Here is a 21214-nt window from a genome sequence, read left to right as displayed (position 1 = left end):
TTTTAAACTTTCATTTTTCATAATGTCACAGATAATCTTTTTATCTATTATCCACTGGCTCTTTCTGAGGGGCATTTGCATCAAATAGTCCTGCGCAGATCACAACTGTCTCTAGTGGGGAAACCGGCTTGAAATGAAAGGTTATTCACTCCCTCTGCTTTCATGGGCTTTGTTCTTGATTCTCACACATTTTTTTTTTACATCTGAATTCGGGTATTTCTGGAGTTTTTCTTTAGAAACGCTTCCATTCTGAGATCTAAGCATATTCAGACTCCAATCTGTATGTCAGGGGTTACAAAGCTTATGTTCACTGAAAGTGAAGCACCTACTTTGAAACGTTTGTCAGATACCCCATGTCCTCCAAAATCCCCTCAGAGCATTTCCTGCCGAGGTAGCAATCATAAAAAGGCGGGCATTCACGCAGTGGGGGGCCCTTTTCCCGGGTGCTGGCCCCCCCATTGGTGGTGGAGCTGTGGCTTTTGCAGTATGCACTGCTGGACGTGCGCTGGGCAGCCCGCTCCTTCCCGCAGCAAGGAGAGGGGGTCTGGGGGCAGGATTTACTTCCACCCATCCTCCCACGTGGGGACTAATAGACCAGCCTCGTCCAGCAGGCAGAAGTGGGGCTGCGTGGATAGGACGCGGTGGGGAACCAAGGTGTTGCCTGGGCTCACGGGGAGAAGAAGCAAAAGCCAGCCCCTTGTTTGCGAAACCCCATTGAGAAAAGTGCCCTGAAGTCACGGGGATATGACCGATGGTTTCTGTTCAGGTTCTTTTACTTAGCTCATCCTCCCAAGCTGTCAGGGACTGGGGGGGGCGGGTAACCAGAGTTGTTCTCAGGCCTACGTGACAAAGCCTGTCATAAAAGCACCCTTCTCTTCCCCTCCAGCTGCCTCCTCTGCCGTTCCCCAGCACAGAGCCTAGAAGTGCTGCTTTTCCTCCCAGCAGTCACTGGGGGCAGCCTGCAGAGGCAAGGCCTGAGGGGCCACTGCCATGTACGTGTTCAAACCGTGCACTGAACTCTCCCCCAAACAGCTGCTCTCAGGCCAACAGCGACCTCACAGAACACTGGCCAGGGGCGTATTCTTCCATCTGTGTATCTAGAGTCCCTAAAACAAGGGAATATTGGGCCCAAAGAAGTACTGACAAGACAAGCCCCTCTGGCTCAAGGGCACTGCTTTGGGGCGCTGGCCACACTGCCCCTCCCAAGGCCTGCGGGAAGCGATGCCACTCTCATTCATTACACGGGATGTGAAGGCCAGGGAGGCCCAAGTGATGGCCGAGTTCGCCGGGCTGGCCGCTGGTGGGCCTCAGAGTGTAGATATCTCTGGCTCTAAATTCCTTGCTCCTGCCATCTGCCGCCTCCCCAAGCTGTCAGGGCTTCTTCGGGGCGCGCCGATCCCTTATCTTAGGGACTCTTTAGATCCACCACCGTGATGGTGGCTGCTGTGAGGACTTGCTCTGAAGAGAGAGGCAGCATTACTGGGGTAAAGTAGTAAGGTAATTTCCTTGTCCCTGAGCTCCCCAGACCTTTGAGCCAGTCATCATACTTTTATACTTTTACGACTGAAAAGAAATTTCTGTGAAGTCATAAATACACTAGAAGCCCTTGTAACTGAGTACATGAAAGTATTCTCTCCTTGGGTGTGGGAATCTCTCAGCAATGTGGCAGGAATGTAGAAATCAGTTCTGAGTTGGCAACCAAACATAACAGATTTCCCAGTTGTAACAAGCACACGTAGCTGTGGCTGTAAAGCTCCCCCTTGAAGCAAAATGTAGCTTTGTACGGTGTAGTTTTCCTCCTTTACTGTAGCTTTTCTGTGAGAGCTCTGGGTTTAGTTTCATTGTATAGATATTTGTAACACTTTGAATAAGTAGAGTGCCTGCTAAATTGTATCTCTGTAACTTACTCCAGAGTTAAAGTGAATTGTAGTTAATGTTTCCGCATCCAGATTTACAGCTGCACCTGGACTGGTAACGTGGGGTGGGTGGCACACCAGCGCTGAACTAAGACTCGGTTGGCTCTAGTCCCGGCCTGCCCCTCACTGCGACTTGAACAGGTATCTCTGCTTCTGTAAGCCTCAGAAAGAAAGAGTGAGACTACCTGCCCTGCCCCACCCCCCTTGGTGGATTGGTAAGAGTTCCAGGGCAAATTAGAAAGATTGGGTGCTGCTGGAAGCGGCCTAGGGCCGGAGCTCACCAGGTGTGCATGACACACCCAATTTGCTCGTGTCCACCTAGGAGCTTTTGATTCACAGGACATGCTGTTACCCATTCCTGGGGGGAAAATACCGTTGAGATTACACCAGTCCACTCTTTGACAGGAAGCCTTGGCTCCTGGCAACAGAATCCCACGCCGTCTCCTTCGGCCGCCCTGTGCTGCGTTCACGCTCCCCTGCCTGCCACGCGCTTCACGGTGCACACCCTTCTCTCACCCGGACCAGGCTGCCGCGCAGATAATCTGCCGGCCCTCCGCTTGCCTGCTGCTGCGGTTGGCGTGGCTCTCAAAACTCCAGCCACCGAGCCTGCAGAAGCAAACCTCTAGGCCTCCCGGGAGGTTCAGGGGTCCCCTTGTGGCTGAGCCCTTAACAGAAACTACAGTCTGTAAAAAGAATAACAGTTAAAAATGATGTGGGTTTCAAATGTACCATATGCTCACTGATAACATTTAGAAAATCCAACACACAGTAAGAAAAAAATATTCACATATGCCATCGATACATTTTACATATTTGCGTTGTTTGTTCAGCTTTTTTCTCTTAACATTTCATCACGGGCGGTAGCGTTAAGCTTAGGGGCTTGGACTCTGGAGCCAAACCACTTGCGTTTGAATCCAGCTCTGCCACTTGGACAGCTCTGTGCCCTTGGACAGGTTTTTGGATATGTTTATAATTCCATTTTCTCATCTGTAAATTAAGGATAACAGTACCTACTTCAGAGGCTGTTTTGAGGCATTAACACAAATAAAGGACTGAGAATTATGCCTCCTGCCCTGCAGTAAGCACTCAATCATCGAAGCTGGCAATATTCCTTTCTTAAAAAAACGTGATCCAGGGCTTCCCTAGTGGCGCAGTGGTTGAGAGTCCGCCTGCCGATGCAGGGGACGCGGGTTCGTGCCCCGGTCCGGGAAGATCCCACATGCCGCGGAGGGGCTGGGCCCGTGAGCCATGGCCGCTGAGCCTGCGCGTCCGGAGCCTGTGCTCCGCAACGGGAGAGGCCACAGCAGTGAGAGGCCCGCGTACCGCAAAAAAAAAAAAAAAGATTCATTAAATAGGAATATAGTACTTTAAAAATTCCATGCTCTGCTCCCTCCACAGTCACTTAGAGTCTGAGGAGTAAGACTAGAGCATCATCCCCCTCGGTTCCCTCCCCTCCATCCTTGTACACCTGAGGAGAGCAGGCACTACCTGAAGAACTGCGTCTTCCCCATGTTGAAGGCCGAGTGGCCTGCCTTACCATTTGCATCAAGGCCAGACCCTAGTGTGGTGATCATGGAATCGAAGACTCAACGTCCAGTACCATTTGCCAGCACATCCCTTTATTAGTGGAGATTATTTGGGGGCAGGTCAACAAGCCGTATATGTTTTCAGCAATGCTTTGTTTTTCTCCCCCAAACACAAAGTGCTATTTAGTCCTCACATCGCCTAGGAAAGCAAGGGAGAGACTGTTTTTCCCATTGAGCAGAGAGGAAAGCTCAGGCCCTGGGTGGGATCAGACTGCAGGTCCATTGCCGCCAAGGTGAGTACCCCATCCCGGGGACTTGCTCCCCTCAAGCTGTCGTGACCTCTCCACAGTAATGACTGGCTGCTTTAAATGCTCCCCACACGAGTCTATGGAGAAACAGCAGCGCCTTGGCCCGGGAGCAGAAGGCCTGCCTCAGTCGGAAGGTGGCAGGCCAGGTGCAGTGTCACAGAACACGGCAGCCCAGGCAGCCATCGATGCTGTGCCCTCTCGTGTCACGATGAAAGGAGTAGGATGGGGTCAGACTCATGACCCTTAGAGTCAGAACAGAAAAAGAAGCCCAGGCCCCAGCTCTACTCCTCTCCTTTCAGAATCCTCCCTCGAGGGGCTCTGACTGTGGCTGAGGGGAGAGGAGGCATTTCTTCACGCACAGTGCTGACTGTTCCACCTTGACGGTGGCCTCTGCTCTGTCCTCACTCACATGACCACAGGAAGCAGCTCTTTACAGCAGTAGTTCTCAAACTTGAGTGTGCACCAGAATCACCTGGAGAGCCTCGAAAAACACAGACTGCTGGGTGGTCCCACCCCTGGGGTTTCTGACTCAGTAGACCTGGGGTTGGGCCCCAGAATTTGCATGTCTGACAAGTTCCTAGATGATGCTGGTCCAGTGACCACGCTTTGATATCCTGTCCTTCGCTAGCCCAGGTTAGCAGGCCTTGATCCCTGCTCAGGAACATGACAGGATGGCTCAGATGCTGAGCTTTTTAAATTCAAGTTCCAAACACGAGAGAACCAGGCAAGAGCCCTTCCTGACTCTGTGCATTCAAGGGCCACAGAGAGAGAAACAGTAGCTCTCTGGTCTTGGGACAGGAAAGCTCTCTGCAGCTACTGCTTCTATGGATGGGGGTGGTGAGTGCGCTGACTTTGATGAAGACGAACATGTCCAGAACCACCCAAACAGGGCAGACAGGAATTATTGCTGGCTGCTTTGTGGGGAGAGGTGCAAAGCTGGCACTGAAGCAGCCCCTTTTAGGGGCCAGTGCTATCTGCAGGAGTGTCAGCTTTGGCCACTTGTTTCTGGCTGACCCCTCCAGGAAGTCTCCCTCTTCAGCTCACCTCCTTGGTTAAGGAGCACTGAAATGCTGTGGCAGAAACTCGGGAATTAGAAGCCTGTGTGCCTGCTCCGTCAATTACTAGCTCAGGGGCAAGGTTTCGGAACCATTCCAGGCCTCAGTTCCTTAATATGTAAGCTGGAGATAATCTCTGCCGACCTCTCAGGTTGTGGGGTGGACCTAACTGCATCGCTCAGTGCTGTGCTGTGCATTCCTGGGAACGTCCCTGAGGTTAGGGCTCTCGGCAAGGAAGGCAGCCACAAGGGCGGCCCGGGTGCTCTCTGGAAATTCTGGATGGGGAGACCTGAGGCCCGGCCTGGCTTTTCCACCCTCTCACCTTCACAAGCCGCTCCATCCTTTCAGCTTCAGTGTCCTCCTCTGTACCATGAAGTTGGAGTAAATTCAGAACCTCTTCTGGCTGTAAATGGTTTGAGCCCACTGTCAACTGGAAGACTCAAGTAGAGGCTGTAACGTCTAAACACCCAAACGGCAAGGAGCCTTTCTTCCAAACCACCCAGCTGGATTGGTGGGGCAGTTCTGTGGTTCCGGGCACTGACGACCAACCTGTCCCGCCGCCGCGAGCCTCAGGTTGCTTCAGGGCGGCCCTGACACCGGCGCCCTGCCCCGCTCGTGCCTCCTTGCCTGGCCGGGATGCGGAGTCGGCAGAAAGTGCACGCGCTCTGCGTGGCGGCCGCCAGCCCCGCGCCGGCGCGCCCGGCTCGCCGCAGCCAATCGGCGCGCGCACCGCGGGTGACCTTCCCCCGGGCCCGGAATAAATCGTCAAGTTGCCCCGCCGCGGGTCTCAGTCTTCTGGGCTAATTAGCGGAGCGGGTCCTGAGCAGCGCGGAGGGTCGGGCCGTTTTGCGGGCCGGGGAGGGGCGCGGGAGGGCGGCGCGCTTCTCGGGGTCCGAGGCCTCCCCGCGCCGCGGGTAGACGGCTGGCGCGGCCGCCGCCCGGACCCGCTGTCTGGCCCGCTTCCCGGGGCGCGGCGACCTCGGCCGCTCGGTGCCCGCACCCCGGAGAGGAGGCTTAGGCTGGCCCGGCGGGGACGCCGCGCGGCCGCCATCCTCTTCCCTCGGACCGTCGACTCGGCTCTCCCGCGGCCAAGATGCAGCAGATGCTGAACGTGCCGCCTGCCTGTAGACCTCAGATGCGCCTTTCCCGGAGGTTCTGAACTTCTGGAAATCCCGAGACCGCGTCGTGGGTTTTGTTTTTGTCTTCGGCTCGACTTTGGCTTTGATATTCTCTGGCTACCTGGATACGTCTTTGCTTTGTGGGTAAGTCTCCCGTGGATCGCAGCACCAGTAACCAACCGCAGGGAGAATCCGCCTTTAAAATCCCCAGCCTGGAGGCGCCTCGGGCTGGAGAAGAGGACCCCACTCCTGACCACGTAAGGGCTCTCTGATTCCACCTTTCCTCTGATGGGGAGAAATATCATTTCATGGCAGAATTTTAAGCACATTGTCTGATAGGATTGGCAATCACTAACCAGGAAAATGAGTAGCAATTAGGAGTTCAGTAATAAACGGAAGTCTGTTGTCCTAATTGAGTGGAATTACTGACTGACGGGTAATGGCAACATTGAATTCTTCAGTTTAATTAAGAGTTTATATAATTATAGTGCACTTTTTATTTCTTGGGGGAGCCATGGGGTAGGAATTAAATAACCAGTGTGATGGATAAGAAACCCATTTAATGGATAAGTAACCGGTGCGTTGAAATAAACGTGGGTGCTTGCTCAAGTAATGGGAACTTAAATGAAGTCCTAATACAGGCATGTGCTAGCTTGGACCAAGCAGGACTTTCTTTCAGCTGCTAATTCCCGTCTGATACAAATCCGTGTGGCTTAGAAATTATTAGCTCATCTCTGACACCGGCATCGGCTGTTACAAAGACAGCAAAGCTCAGCGCTCCCCCGCAGTGGGATTAGCCCCCATCTGTGCTTTCTGGAACTGTGTTTTCCACATTCCCCAAGAATGAAGTGAGAGGGTCATTTGAGGGTATTCTGCTGTCTGGGGTTTCTGTATCAAAAATCTCGTGATTGCACTGTTCAGCCGCAATTGTTGATAGCTGAAGGGGCTGGCAAGCCCCACTGAAGTCATGCAGCCTCAAAGCGGAGCGAGGGTGTAGGTGTGGAATTTGTTTGAGCGCTGATCTGTAATTATAAAGATGTGATTTTCCTCTTTGGTGGTGTATTGTTTCCTTTACTATTATGTTCTCATGAAATTGTTCCCCTCGTGGGAAGCAGTGAAACTGGAGAGAAATCCCTCCTCAGAGGGTAATTTTCTTGTTTTTGTTTTTGTTTTTGGTGTAGGTTTCTCAGAATCCTTTTAAGCCTGCCTTGGGATGAGTGTGTTTATTTCTGTAAGAAGCTCCAGCAGATTTGGAAATCACTAGGTTTCGAGTGTACTGGGAAATAATTAGCACCTCAAATAATAATATTTATTTATACCTTGGCTGCAGCGTCTTGCTTACATAAGGTCTAGAGTTTTCAACAGGATGAGCAGGGACTACCTTCTCCAGAGAGCTCCCATATCACGAGTGGGCTCAGGGAGCGCCATGAAACTTGTATTTCACTCCAGAAGAGACAGCAAATGGCAGGGATGGAGCAGTGCATCTTTAATGCTGCATGGGTTTTAAAGTTTGCAAGGCCTTTGGGAACTTACCCATAATTCCCTGCTGTTAACGAGAGAAAGCGGGGTTGGATGGATGTTTGCTGTGTGTGTCTCCTGACCTCAGGCCTTCCAGGGTGCGCTGTAGGTGCCTGGGGACAGAGTGGGGAAGTGACACGAGGCCGTACTGGTGTTACTGTCCAGAATTTTAAGGACTTGTCTCCTCTGGTTTTTCCTCTGTCCCCCAGCCCTGTTTTGTCATTACTGCCATGAAAGTAGTAACAAAACTGTCAAAAATACCTGCACCTGTTCTACCAGAACCATGGCCTCTGCATGCAGGCTAATTTTATTGGCTTGCTGCTCCTTTCTTACGTTCTACCCCAAGACACAGCACACTCCTGTACAACAGACAGATTCTTGAACACACAACACGGATGGAAATTTCAGACTTGTAACATTCAAGGATGACATATTGCCACGTTTCCTAACTTTTCATAAGGGGTTGTTACTAAAGATCACAACTTCCTAACGTCCCTTTTTTTCCTAAGCTCTCACGGTTCCTTCACACACCTGCCTGTTAACTGTTTAAAAAGCTCCATGATGTAAGGAGGAGAGTCAAGGATGGCCATTCTCTCCGAAACGCTGCCCTGGCTTAGCCAACCCCGGCATTCTCGTTCTGACTAGTGGGTGCTGGGTGCATTGAAAGTTTCCTTCCATGGTAACATCTTTAAGATTTGGTTCCAAATTCCCTTTCTTCTTTTTATAATCGGTCACCTCTACATTTATCTAAAATCAGCCTGAACTGATAGAAAAACTGAGAGATAGGTTATGAAGCTCCCGGCATGCCAGGAGCAGATTCCAAACTCTTAATGAAATGATCCAACTTAGGAACAAGACACAGACTGGCCTGTAGTCTCTTAGAATCCATTGTTAGTCTGAGGGCACGAGCACTGGGAAAGATGGCAGTCACAAGCCCTGTCTCCGCACGTTTTTCATCCTCATTCCCACTCAGTCTTGGGTCCCCTGGATAGGCCGTGTCGTGGGTATCAGTCACCACTTGTCTGCTGGTTGCACAATGCAGTTTACCAACCTCTGCCCAAGCGATGCCTCGCGGCCATAGCATAACAATAGCGCATAGAAGAATGAAACGCTCCTGTGGGTCTGGGCCCCGGTCCAAGGGGATTAGCTACTGGAAGTACCTGAAAGGCATTGTTGAAACACACCTGTAACACGGTTCCTTGGCCTGGATCTGAAGGGCAGGGTAATGTCGGTGTCCTTTTGTTACCTCTGAAGGGACACGTGCTTTTCCATGTAACGCCCGACCTGCTAGCTCATAGTCGCCCCGTTGTGGCATCAGGAGAGTGCTCCGAGCTCATGTAGGCCCTGGCATTGGCGTCTCCTAGGGAGCTTGTCAGAAATGCTGAGCCTCACATCTGCCCCCTGATTTTTCAGATCAGAATCTGCATGTTAACAAGATCCCCAGGTGATCTGTACGCGTTTTGACAGGTTGGCTTCTCCCGTGATGCAGTCTGGCGTTTAACAGGCAGGATATTTACACAGGAGTGCCCTAAGGATTAGCACCGGTGGAGGGACGCAGCAGGGCAGGAATGGTGGGTGGAGGGAGAGGTCGAGCTGTGGTTTAGGCCCAGGGTCAGGCTTCCCTGACCACATGGGAGGCTCCGGAGCCGGATCGGCCTTCAGATTTGTCCCATGTCGGGCAGCGGTGGCCCGGCCTTTATGCGCCCTGCTGGCAGCACTCCTGGCAGCTGGGCAGCAAGTCCTTCATCGGACAGTGCCCACCACGCACACTGGAGTTGGGAGAAGCACTGCTCTAGGCTGGGGGCTCTCGGACCACCAGGACCTTCAGCACGGGGGTTGGGCTAGAGATGCAGATTGCACCCCGGGCCTGCGGGAGCGGAAGCTGTAGCCGTGGCACCCAGCAACCTGTCTTTAAGCCAGTCCTCCGGGCACAGCTGCAAGCTCAAGTTTGAGAACCACCCTTCTAAGGCAGCCTTTTTTTGGTTTGTTTTGTTTTTTAGTAACAGCTCTAGTGAGAGAAGATTCACATTCTATCTCAATAATAAAATTCCCCAATTTCAAAGTGTACAGATCAGTAATTTCTGGAGTATTCAGAAGGTTGTGCGACCATCACCTCTAATTCCAGAACAGTCTCATAACCCCAAAATGAAACCCCCTACCCATTAGCACCGGCTCTCCACACCCCTCTCCCAAGTCTGGGAGCCACTAATCTATTTTCTGTCTCTGTGGAAGTGCCTGTTCTGGACATTTCATAGAAATGGAGCCACGCAACATGTGACCTTTTGTGTCTGTTTTCTTTCACTTAGCATAACGTTTTCAAGGCCTGTTCATGTTGTATCATGAATCAGTACTTCGTCTTCTTAAATAGATAAATGACGTTGCATTGTACGGATAGACCACATTTTATTTTTCAGTTGACAAACATTTGTACTGTCTCCGTTTTTTTTTTGGCTCTTATGAGCCAAAAATACTACTATTAACATTCACGTAAAAGTTTTTGTGTGGACGTATTTTTCAATTCTCTTTAGTATCAACAAATACCTAGGAGTAGAATTGCTGGGTTGTTATGGTAAATCTACGTTTAACTTCTTGAGGAACTTCCTGTCTGTTTTCCAAAGTGACTTGACCACTTTGCATTACCCCCATCAGAGTCCCAATTTCTCCATAACCTCTCCAACATTTGTTATTGTCTGTCTTTTTATTATGGGCTTCCTGGCGGGTGTGAAGGGGTATCTCACGGTGGTTTTAATTTGCATTTCCTAATGATTCATGATGTTGAGCATCTTCTTCATGTGCATGTTGGCTCTGTTTATATCTGCTTTGGAGATATTTCTATCCAGATCCTTTGTAGGAGAGACTTTTAGTCCTTGAGGAATCCCTCAGGATGTCTGCTGTGCATCTAGACCTGGGCAGTTGCTTTAGGATTTATAAAAGGAAGCCTAGGACGTGGCCTTTAACCAGGGGAAAGTTCCCAGTAGGCGTGGGACAGTGAAAGAAGAGGACAAGAGAGCCCACTGTCAAGGGCCCACCTAAAGAGATTCACATTGTTTTACAATTCGTGTTACAGAAGGACGTTGCATGGGTGGCTGGGATAGAGTGAGTTAGGGTTGTGGAAAGGTTTTGTGGAGGTCAGAGGCTGCTTAGAAGACAGGAAGTGTTGAGAGGGCAAGGAAAGCAAAGAGGAGAAAGGAAGTCCTCAGTGGGCCTTCCCTACACACTCTTGTTTTATGGGTTACCCATCCCTGTAAGAGGGGAACTCAGAAGCCCGGGATTTCTGGGAATTCCCTGGTGGTCCAATGGTTAGGACTCCGTGCTTCCCCTGCAGAGGACATGGGTTCGATCCCTGATCGGGGAACTAAGGTCCCACCTGCTGCGACATGGCCTAAATAAATAAATAAAAAGTAAACAGCTTGTCACCTCTTTCAAAAAGGAAGAAGCCTGGGATTTCTTTCAAGAGTGTGCTCCCTCCTGGCCCTAGAAAGATGAAGTGGTTCTTCTGTTTCCTCATCTGGAAAAAGAGCACTTGCCTCACTGTTTATCAGTGGTTGTAAAGGTGTTTATGATACTCTGTGAGTGCTGGAGAGTGTCATTCACTCTAGGTCACAGGTAGTTAAAAAGTTTGCAGGTGTCCCTGAATAGCCTCTGATTCCCCATTAGCAGATCCCCGTGGTGGCAGTGCCAGGTGGCTCCCAACCCCCCAGGGCAGGTGCCTCTCTCGGGGCACCTGAGACTACAAGGCGAGTCCTCAGGGCTTCCAGGCAGTCTCTCTACCCTTGCACCATAGCTTGAATATGGAATATTGGAGCAAGAGGATTTCAGAGCAGAGGCGCTTAAAGCAAAACCTTGGTCACGCAAGGGCCTCTGCACCTATGATGACAAGCCCAGCGGCGTTACACTTGTGCCAGGCCGTCTAACGTACAGAGTGCCCGCTCAGACTTGCAGGGGAGGAAACCCAAGCTCTAAGTCATGACTTGGTTAGTGTCACAGATTAGATGATGGCATGACCAGGACTTGACCCCCGGTCCATCGGACGCCTAGCCCAATGTTCTTACCTGAAAGCTTTACTTTGCAGCTCGCTAAGGATTAACGATGGGATGTTTTGCTTCTTGTTCTACAAGTGGATCCTCTCCCAGGAGGATCAGGGTGTCACGACAGCACGCATTCGTGTTTGTTTAGTGTTGGCACCGTGTGTGTGTAGTAATATGTTTCAAACACGCTTGAGGTCACCCTTGGTCTCATGGAAGAAGGTGTTTCAAAAGTATGCAGAGAGATTAAAGCATTAGGATATTTCCTGAATGCACTTCAGTTCTCAGTTTTTCCCAGGAGCCCTTTGGTGGCTGGGTAGTAATTAGAGTCACTGCTGCTTGAACTCAGTCAACAAAGAACCCTGGCACTGGGAGTTCCGTGTGGGTCAGGATGTTTGTGTACTGGGTAGCCCACACGTGGCATCACAACTTTGTCATTTGTCCCCAGTTGAGCCCTCTCAAATGTGCCTTGTTTTATTTTGTTTTGAATTTTATTTTATTTAATACAGCAGGTTCTTATTCGTTATCTATTTAATACATATTCGTGTATATATGTCAATCCCAATCTCCCAATTCATCCCCCGCCCGGCTTTCCGCCCTTGGTGTCCATACGTTTGTTCTCTACATCTGTGTCTCTATTTCTGCCTTGCAAACCGGTTCATCTGTACCATTTTTCTAGATCCCGCATATATGCGTTAATATACGATATCAAATGTGTCTTGTTTTAGAAAAGGATGTATCCACAAAAAGTCACATGACATGCAGGTTTGAGTCGTCTGTACCCTAGTTTAAATTCACAAAGGATGTGTGCTCAGAAAAAGCGAATCCTCTGATAAAGCAAAGGCCTGTGTCATGAAACCTATTATTCTACCTCTAAGCACTCATCTGTCAATCAGAAATTTTACATACTTATTTCTTTAAAGCTAGTTATATCTGTATAGAGTATTTCTACACACTTTTCTGTTTCTTTTGTCTTTGAAGAACAGAAAGTGCAAAAGCTCTTTGGGATCATAGACACGGATTAGAGTAGAAGGATGGGCAAAAGTGGCATTTCACCCCATTTTCCCATTTTCTTTCCTTTTTTTTTTGATGCCAAGCAGGCAGGAGAGATGAGATCTGCAAATTCCTTAATATAAAGCTATAAGAGTTTTGCAGTGAAAATGTCTTCACCTGTATTCTTCCCAGTGTCTGTGTGCCACACACCCAGTCACCTTCGGTTGGTTATCCCGATTAATTAAGCTCTGGACAGGGCCACACCTTTGAAGAGGCTGGTCAGCCAATTCACACACCAGGGGAAAGGCTTCAGTCTAGAAAACGGCCCCAGTGAACGCTCGTGCAGCATCTCTGGGGTTGGGCGCTTGGCCCCTGTGACGTGCTCTCCTGCACCCTCTTCCCTGGTCTTAGAGATGCCAAGTCATTGGTTTGGGAGCAGGTGCATCAGAGAACGAAACCACTGTCATTGTGAAAAATTATTCAGTAATCTCTACCAGCGCCTTCCAGATAACACGCAGATAAGGCCCTGGGCCTCTAGGAGGAACCTGCAAATGTGAGTTCTCCTGCCAATAAAAGAAAAAGGAAGGAGCAAGAGATAAAACATTTTATTGTAGGGAGATGATTTTGCCAATAGTTAAATGGCTTCTTTCTTCTCTTAATGAAGAAACATGCACTAATGGCCCTCAGCCCTGCCCCTGCCTCTGAAGCAGAGATAGTAATATTTAATATTTATCGAGGACTAGTAGGCAGGTGCTTTAGCACAAAAACCCTGAGAGACAGGCCTATATGATGATATGAAAGCTTGGCAAGGTTATTTTGTCCAGGTTTGAAACTGGGCCTCCTGGCACAGTGGTTTCAAACGTACCTGCCCCACGTTAGGAAGTTACTGTTAGATGGTGAAGGTGTGTTTCCTAGAACTCACCGAAACCCTTACAAACCAATAAGTATGTAATTATTGGTTGAACCTGTTGGGGTCATTTTAGATGGTGTCCCCCACAGGATGACATTTATCACTTAACCTTCTTTCTTTTTTTTTTTTTTTTTTTTTTTGCCGTACGCGGGCCTCTCACTGTTGTGGCCTCTCCCGCTGCGGAGCACAGGCTCCGGACACGCAGGCTCAGCGGCCATGGCTCACGGGCCCAGCCGCTCCGCGGCATGTGGGATCTTCCCGGACCGGGGCACGAACCCGCGTCCCCTGCATCGGCAGGCGGACTCCCAACCACTGCGCCACCAGGGAAGCCCTCTGATTCTTAAAAGAAAAATTATTTTTGTAGCCTGTGAGTAATCGTGTTTGTGACATACTTGGTTCTTAGCTTTGAAGTTTCATTCATGCGTTCAGTCAGCAAACCTTTACTGAGCGCCTTCTATGTGCAGGCAGTGTGTTAGGGCCTGGTGAAGAAAATAGACCCCGTCTCTGCCCTCATGAAGCGTCTGTGACGTAGTGCGAGGTGCATAAGCTTTTTGGAATCTTCAGCTACTTTCATAATCTTTGTTGGGCGGTTTGTCATTGATGTATCCTCATATTGATACATGTATACTTGTCATTCTTGGTGAGGTGTAGGGGCCCATCTGTCATTGGCCTCCTTCTTTTTTTCTTAATTTATTTTATTTTATTTATTTTATTTTTGGCTGCATTGGGTCTTCGTTGCTGCACGTGGGCTTTCTCTTCATTGTGGTGTGGAGGCTTCTCCTTGCGGTGGCTTCCCTTATTGGGAGCACGGGCTCTAGGCGCACGGGCTTCAGTAGTTGTGGCTCGCGGGCTGTAGAGCGCAGGCTCAGTAGTTGTGGCGCACGGGCTTAGTTGCTCTGCGGCATGTGGGATCTTCCAGGACCAGGGCTCGAACCCATGTCCCCTGCATTGGCAGGCGGATTCTTAACCACTGCGCCACCAGAGAAGCCTTCTTAAAGCAAGGAAGTGCTGCCCTCAGCCCTCTGCTGGGAGGCAGAGGGGGTTCCCGGGATTAGAGTCCCTTAGGAGCTGCATGGTATTTGCCACCTGCCAGAAGACCAGGAGTGTAGTCATCAAATCTTCAGTGCTGGCGGGCATGCTGTCTTTTAAAAATATGTATTTCTCTGGGTTGGCATGTGTGATCAGTTGAGTCCTCTGGGCAGAATCCATTGACAGAAACCCTTTGGAGGAAACAAACCTGGTGGAGTTGTCAGGTATGGAGGATTTGGAACAGGGAGGTAGAACGCAGTGAGCTGCCAGGTGCTGGAAAAGCCAAGTCTAGACAAGACGCAGGACAGATCAAGGTAGACATGATGTGAAAGGAAGAATCTGGGGCACTGTGGGAGATGAAGCCCTGGAAATGATGAATGTTGGATGACTGTCACCCACGAGCACAATTACGAGGCTTCCTTGGTGCTGTGCAGTTCCCAGGCCGTCTCCTCTGGGCCTCGACTGCAGTCTGGACACAGCAGTGGCGTCCTACCCCACCAGAGAGGTGGAGGTGAACTTGACATATGGTATCAAGCTTCTGTGAAGATGTATACAATTGTTCTTTTACAAGATCTGTTAATTCCTTCACCAGATATTTATATTTGGGGGGGGAGGAAATATCTAAAGGAGAAGTTGCTTATGCATTATAGAAAAAAATTTGTAGCAGGCCTTCTGCTGTCTGTGTTCACTTAAAGTTAGCTCATCACTTCTAGGAAGAAACTCCACACGTGAAATGTTGATGGTCAGTGTGTTATGCTAAGAAATGAAAAACCTTTTTTAGACATTCTTTTTAAAATAATTCTTTTCATTATGGTTTATCATAGGATATAGAATATAGTTCTCTGTGCTGTACAGTAGGACCTTGTTGTTTATCCATTCTCTATATAGAAAAACCCTTATTTTTACGAATAGTTACATAACATGACTTTCCCTGAAGACTTGAGTAAGCACATCTGTGTCCCCAGCATAGCTTTCGAGGATGCCTAGCTCATCAAACCCTTGCCAACTCTGAGCTCTTTCTGTTTTATTAGTTATTCTGTGACAATTTGACAGACAAAAGCTAGTGTCCTGTTATTTTATCTGGGAGGTTCTAAAATGCTGATTCCCATAGTGTGGAAATGATTCTCTGAGTCTATGCTGTCTTTTCGAGAAGAACACACTTCATTTTCTAGTTCCTTACTGGGATAACTCTTTCAGAGAGGACCCCCCACTTGTGAAAATTAAAGGTCATCAAGAAGCAGCCCCAGGGGCTTCCCTGGTGGCACAGTGGTTGAGAGTCCGCCTGCCGATGCAGGGGACACAGGTTCGTGCCCCGGTCCGGGAAGATGCCGCAGAGCGGCTGGGCCCGTGAGCCATGGCCGCTGAGCCTGTGCGTCCGGAGCCTGTGCTCCGCAACAGGAGAGGCCACAACAGTGAGAGGCCCACATACTGCAAAAAAAAAAAAAAAAAAAGCAGCCCCAGATGGGATACCCTGAGGAAAGGAAGAAGTATCTTAGAGCATCCCTGCTCCACACCACAAGTTGTGTGTGGGCTTGGGGAACTCTGGTGTGGGTCCCCATGATAACTAGACAGTTCCCTGGTACATTGCTTAGTGGAAAAGTAAGTGTGCCAAAGGATGCTTGTTGCCTTCTGGTATGCATTCTCCCCTTCCTCCTCCTTAATAAAACTATTGATTTTTAATTGGACACATAGGCCAACAAAATAGAATAAAGACTACCCTTCACGGCCTCCCTTGCAGGAAGGTGCTGCCCTAGAACTAAGCTCTGGCTAATTAAGTGCTGGTCTTAATGAATTAGTGAAGCGCTGCTTGTAGAGAGTGTCCTTAGAGGGCTAGGAGCATGCCCATCTGGAATGTGGACATAACGGTTGCGGCCGCAGCCATCGTCATGGGCCATGACGTGGTTTTGGGAATGGAAGGCAATAAAGGCAGAAACATCAGTGTATGTAGGAAGACCTAATGCCCCTGGTATTATGGAGTGCCATTCCAGCCCTAGTCTGCCTACCGTGGGCCTTTGACTTTGAGAGAGAGAACTCTTGTTTAAACCACTTATTTTACGTTGTCTGTCACTTGTAGCCAAAGGTAATCCTTACCGACCCAGCGGGGAAATGGCCTTAAAAGGAGCTCTCATTGCCCATCCTAAGTTTCTAACATTTGGAAGTCATTTCTTATAGCCAGTCTTTTTGTTACAGTTACACAGTCACAATGGATAACTGTCTGTGTTTAGCTGGAGTGTGGAAAGGTACTAGAAGCACAGAGGAATAAAAAGCTCATACTCACCGGCTAGAATGTGCTCTAACCAGCATTTACCAAAATGCCACTCACAGCCTTGTGCATAATAAAATAATTACTAATTAGTTTGTCATGTGGGCAGCCAAACCATACTTGTATAGTGACTTCTGTGATGTCCTGAGAGTCACATTCATTAAAGCAGTGGTATTTTCTACAAAGGGACCCTTACAAATGGGCTTTCTTTCAGCGTTTCCCAAAATATACAGATAATAAATTGGAAACTCTCCGGGATATGTGTGTAAGTATACATATACATATGTATGTAATGGTTGTTATGCTTAAAGTAGCAGAAGATGTCTGTTCCTGACTGTTACGAGGGGGGCAGGTGACCCCAGGTTATTAGATGCTGACGTTTGTAGTTTGGGGGGAATGGGAAAAGCACCCCAGGCTTCTTAATTCTACACAGAGTTAGAAACATCTCAGCATCAGAATCGACTATGCAGTTGTTTAATCATCATTTCTTTAGTTGTTACAAAATATTGGACAGCATCTCCAAGGTGCCCCTGTAAAGAGAGCCGCTCGCTGCATCTGACGTCTGGAGCGGTGGTTGCTCAGGCCCGTGGTCCAGGAAGAGGCACAGTCAGCCTTTTCCCCAGCAAAATGGGATTCTAGACATAGAAATCAGCTCTTTTAACAGTCTTCGAATCAGAGCATTTTCACCATTGGATGTGACTTGTGGAGGTGATCTGGTCTTGCCCTTTAAGTTGGGGAAACTCAGGCCCAGGAAATCTAACAAGACCTTCCCAAGGTCACATGGGCCCGGGCAGCCCAGGCTGGAACCCAGACCACAGAGTTCCCTACCGGTTGTTCTTGTCATCACACAACATGGCCTTCCATTTTAAGGACTAGCAAATAATCAAGTTTGGCAATGTACCCACCTTCATTTTTGTTTGAGAGGTTAAAAAAACAAACAAAATGAAATGGTGTCATAAATAAGTCCCTTCTAAGCATGTCAGGATGTATTTCTTCTCCCCTATCTTGTTTTATACATATATATATATATATATATATGTATATGTATGTATTTGTGTGTGTGTGTATATATGTATATATTTGTGTGTGTGTATACATATATGTATATATTTTTATTTTATTTTATTTTATTTTTTAACAGAGGGAATATCCCCAAGACTAAGAACTAAAGGAACAGATTGCTTGGCCCCTCATGACTCTGCCCTGGTGGTGGATCATTAATGGTGTAGAAAATGAGGGCCGTGTTAGGCAGTCCTGGGTGGGGTTCGTGCCTCTTTAAGAGATTTATGTGGAGGCCTGGGCCGGGGAGACAGCGCAGTGGTACATCATCATGCAGGCGACATCAGAGACTTTCCTCTTCGCTTGGGTGCATTATCATAAAGAGTGATTTAGACTGGAGCTGATTGATGCAAATGGCCCTATGTTCTTTCCTATCATTAGCGGCCTCTTTCAGTGGCCAGAGGCAGTGATTAAAGCTGTCATTTGGAGCTGCTCATTAAAGACAAGCCCCAGAATAGCAAGAGGAAAAGAGGTTGGAGAGGCATATATATACATATATATGTGCGTATGTATGTATATGTGCGTGCGTGTATTTTTTTCTTCTGCCTTAAGTGTGCGTCATCCCTTTCCAGATTGAACCGCTGAAATCAAGGCTGTAGAGACATTTCCACCAAGAATATAGAATGCTCTTTTGCAAGTTATATTAGATTTTAGGGAGTGTCACAGTAGATTCTGATGACAGCTTGCCTACATATTATGAAAGGAGTTGAGGAGGGTATTGTGTTAGGTGTGTTTTGTTAGAGATGGACCCTGGTGAGAACTCATTAAGTCTCCCTCCTCCCAGGCTGGGGACTTCAGAGGCGGGCCACGGGAGAGCGGAGGGGAGGGCTGCCGAGGGTGGTTTGCCTCGATGAGTCCCATTGTGACAGTGGTGACCCCAGGGATGGAGAGGAGGGGACAGCAGAGAGGGACTCTTTGCTGAGCCCAGAGGATGGAGGTGCCTGGGTGTCAATCACAGAAGGGTGGGCACCAGCAGACCCCCAAACAGGAGGGGAAGGGAAGGGAGGGAACAAAGCAGAGATCCATGTGTGCAAGAGGAGAGGTTGATCTCGAGGAGGGTCCTGTCCAGGCAACGCAGCTGCTTCGTCACCCTTGTAGGGCACCTGCCTGCGGTTCCATAAACGTGCGTTCACATCCAGGGACGTGCTGGTTTTAGGCTGGTGTCCAAAGGGCACCGACGGGTGACAAAAATCCCTCAAAGGCTTTTTGCCCGGGCTCCAAATGAGCGACGTTATACCTACAACGACGGCTGGGATGGCGGGTGGCGGGCTGAATACGGGAAATGGGACTGTGGTCGTGAAACTAGGCAAGGGGCCACCTTTGATGATCGAAATAAACCAGTTTTGGGTCAGAGACGCAAGAGGCCGGAGAGGCCTGCCCACCCACCCTGGCCAGTTGACGATTTACTGCTGAAGTCCCACCAAACTCGTGCAGAAGCTAGTCTACAGCGCTCCTCAGAAATCCCTCTGGGAGAAAAAAATAAGAAATTGTCAATTTAATTTCTCAGTCTAATGAACTGGTCTTATACATAAAAATTTAAATCACTGTTTTCTGTTTTTTGTTCGTGAAAGTGGAGGCCAGCATCAGTTCTGCCACCACGCCACGGTCTCCATGACAACTCTGTAGCAGTGGCGGCTCATGTAACTTCACAGTCACAGGCCCTTGAAATGAAGCAGAGGAAAGTTTGACTTTCTCTTCTTTCATTAGTGGACTCCAGGGGCCCCCGTGGTGGGGCTCAGTGGAGGCGTAGGGGCTTCTTTTTGGTGTGGACAGCGGAGAGTAGGGACGGGCTGAAACTCTCCCCCAGGCGTCAGGCAAGGATTGGACCGGGCTACAGAGAGCGCTGCCTTGTCAGGTTCCGAGCCAGCCGTTGGCTTCGAAGGTATGGCCTTTGTCCTCCTCTCTGCTGTGCGCCCCCCTGGCGCTGGCCTTCTTAGCCTGGCTCTGGCGCATCAGGCCCTATTAGTACCGACGCTGGCTGTGATGTTCCTCTCCTCGGGGAGCCGGCAGCAGAACTGAACAAAGTCCCTGGTAATCTGTGCTTAACAGCCTCCCCCCTGGGGAGAAAGCCCAGCCAGCTGGCACTCTTGTGCTGAGCACACTCACTTCCCCTGGCAGCCTGACGACCTGGCTGGGGCCCAGAGGCCAGCCGGCTGCGGGGCCGGCCCACATCGGCACCCCAGGCCACCCAGCCCTGGGTCACATGCATTGGACACTGGCTGAACTCACAGCTCAGACATGGCAGCTCATCCGCCTGGGCATTTCCAGGCCGCCCATGCGGCTCTCTAGAAATAAAACACATGAGTGCTGGATAAGGAACCACTGGCTGGCTGGCCACGCTGGGGATTCCTACAGAACCATTTCCCCTTGTCTGTTTTCCCAGGCTCTAGGTCGGTGACACAAGGAAGTGTCCTTTGAGCTCAGTCCCCTCTAGCTGGAAAGCTGTATGTCTGCCTTGGTGGGTGGTGGATGGCAGGGATGACGGAGCATGGAGTAGGGAGACATGGGGATCTTGGATGTATACATACGTGTTAGAAAATAAATACCTGGAGGGGAAGAAATGAACATGCAGTAACCTCTTTGGATCTCAGACTTGTTGGGTTTCCCACCCAAGCACACCTTCCCAGCACATTCATTGCTAGATCTAACTGTGCTTGGAGTCAGAATTCCCTCACTTGAACCAGAATCCTACAGCAAGAGAGCCGGGCCCTGAGGGCCCCCTTGGGGAAGCAGCTCCTTCAGTCACTGCCCTGCTCACAGCAGTGCACAAAGACTCTAGAGTTTTCTCTAGAAACTCTAGATATGGCTTAGGACTCTTTAGGATTTTCCTGCCCAGCCTACAGGAAATACGCCCTGCAAGGTTTGTGGCTCTTTTAGGAGGAACATGTGGAAAGCATCTATTTGACTTAGGAGCTGTCCAGACACTAACGTGCGTGCCCCCCAGTTGGCATAGACAGAGGTCAGCTAGGCTGTTTTAACCAAGTGTACGGCTGTCCTGATAAGAGATTGGGGACAAGGCCAAAAGGCAGTGTGTTCCGTTCTTAAAGTTTTATTTTACCAGACGGTATCCAATGGAGGGATTTCTCCAGGAAGAAAAAGAAAAAAAGACGTGAATGAAATGGTTTCTGTGCATTTTCTTCAGACTTTTCCCTATTCTGTTCATGTGAGTCCACTGAGAAGTGATGCAAACAACAGTAGTGATAATGGCTAACCTTCAGCAGGCACGTTCTGTGTGCAGGATGCTGTGCTGAGCTCTTGACATGGTGTCTTAGGTCATCAGAAGACAGTGCAGGGTTGGAGGTAGTAGCCGCAGCCCCAGGCAGGTGAGGACACTGGGCTCAGAGCCTTCTCAGCATCACATAGCTACCACGTGGAGGACCCAGGGACTGAACCCAGGTGCTGGCCTGAAGATCATGCTCTTACCCATGACTGATCAGTGAGGTACCATTTGGCTCTAATAGCTGATGGGGCTGGCGTGGCTGCCCACGGGCACC

At 49.5% G+C, this 21214-nt stretch overlaps 1 protein-coding gene across 9 annotated transcripts in view; it reads left to right on the top strand.

Annotated features, from left to right (window-relative positions):
* Positions 1 to 21214, top strand: part of AUTS2 (activator of transcription and developmental regulator AUTS2) — a 1123834-nt gene that overhangs the window by 938828 nt on the left and 163792 nt on the right. The window contains exon 1 of one of the 9 annotated variants that reach the window (XM_049699571.1): positions 6074 to 6180. The exons of the other annotated variants lie outside the window; for them this stretch is intronic. The gene's annotated coding sequence lies outside the window, so the exon portion shown is untranslated. Of the gene's footprint in view, positions 1 to 6073; positions 6181 to 21214 lie in introns of those variants that run through there. 9 annotated transcript variants of the gene reach the window in all.

Source organism: Orcinus orca, chromosome 16 (genome assembly GCF_937001465.1).
Source record: "Orcinus orca chromosome 16, mOrcOrc1.1, whole genome shotgun sequence".
Classification (NCBI taxonomy): Eukaryota; Metazoa; Chordata; class Mammalia; order Artiodactyla; family Delphinidae; genus Orcinus; species Orcinus orca.
This window is presented reverse-complemented; position numbering and strand designations above follow the sequence as displayed.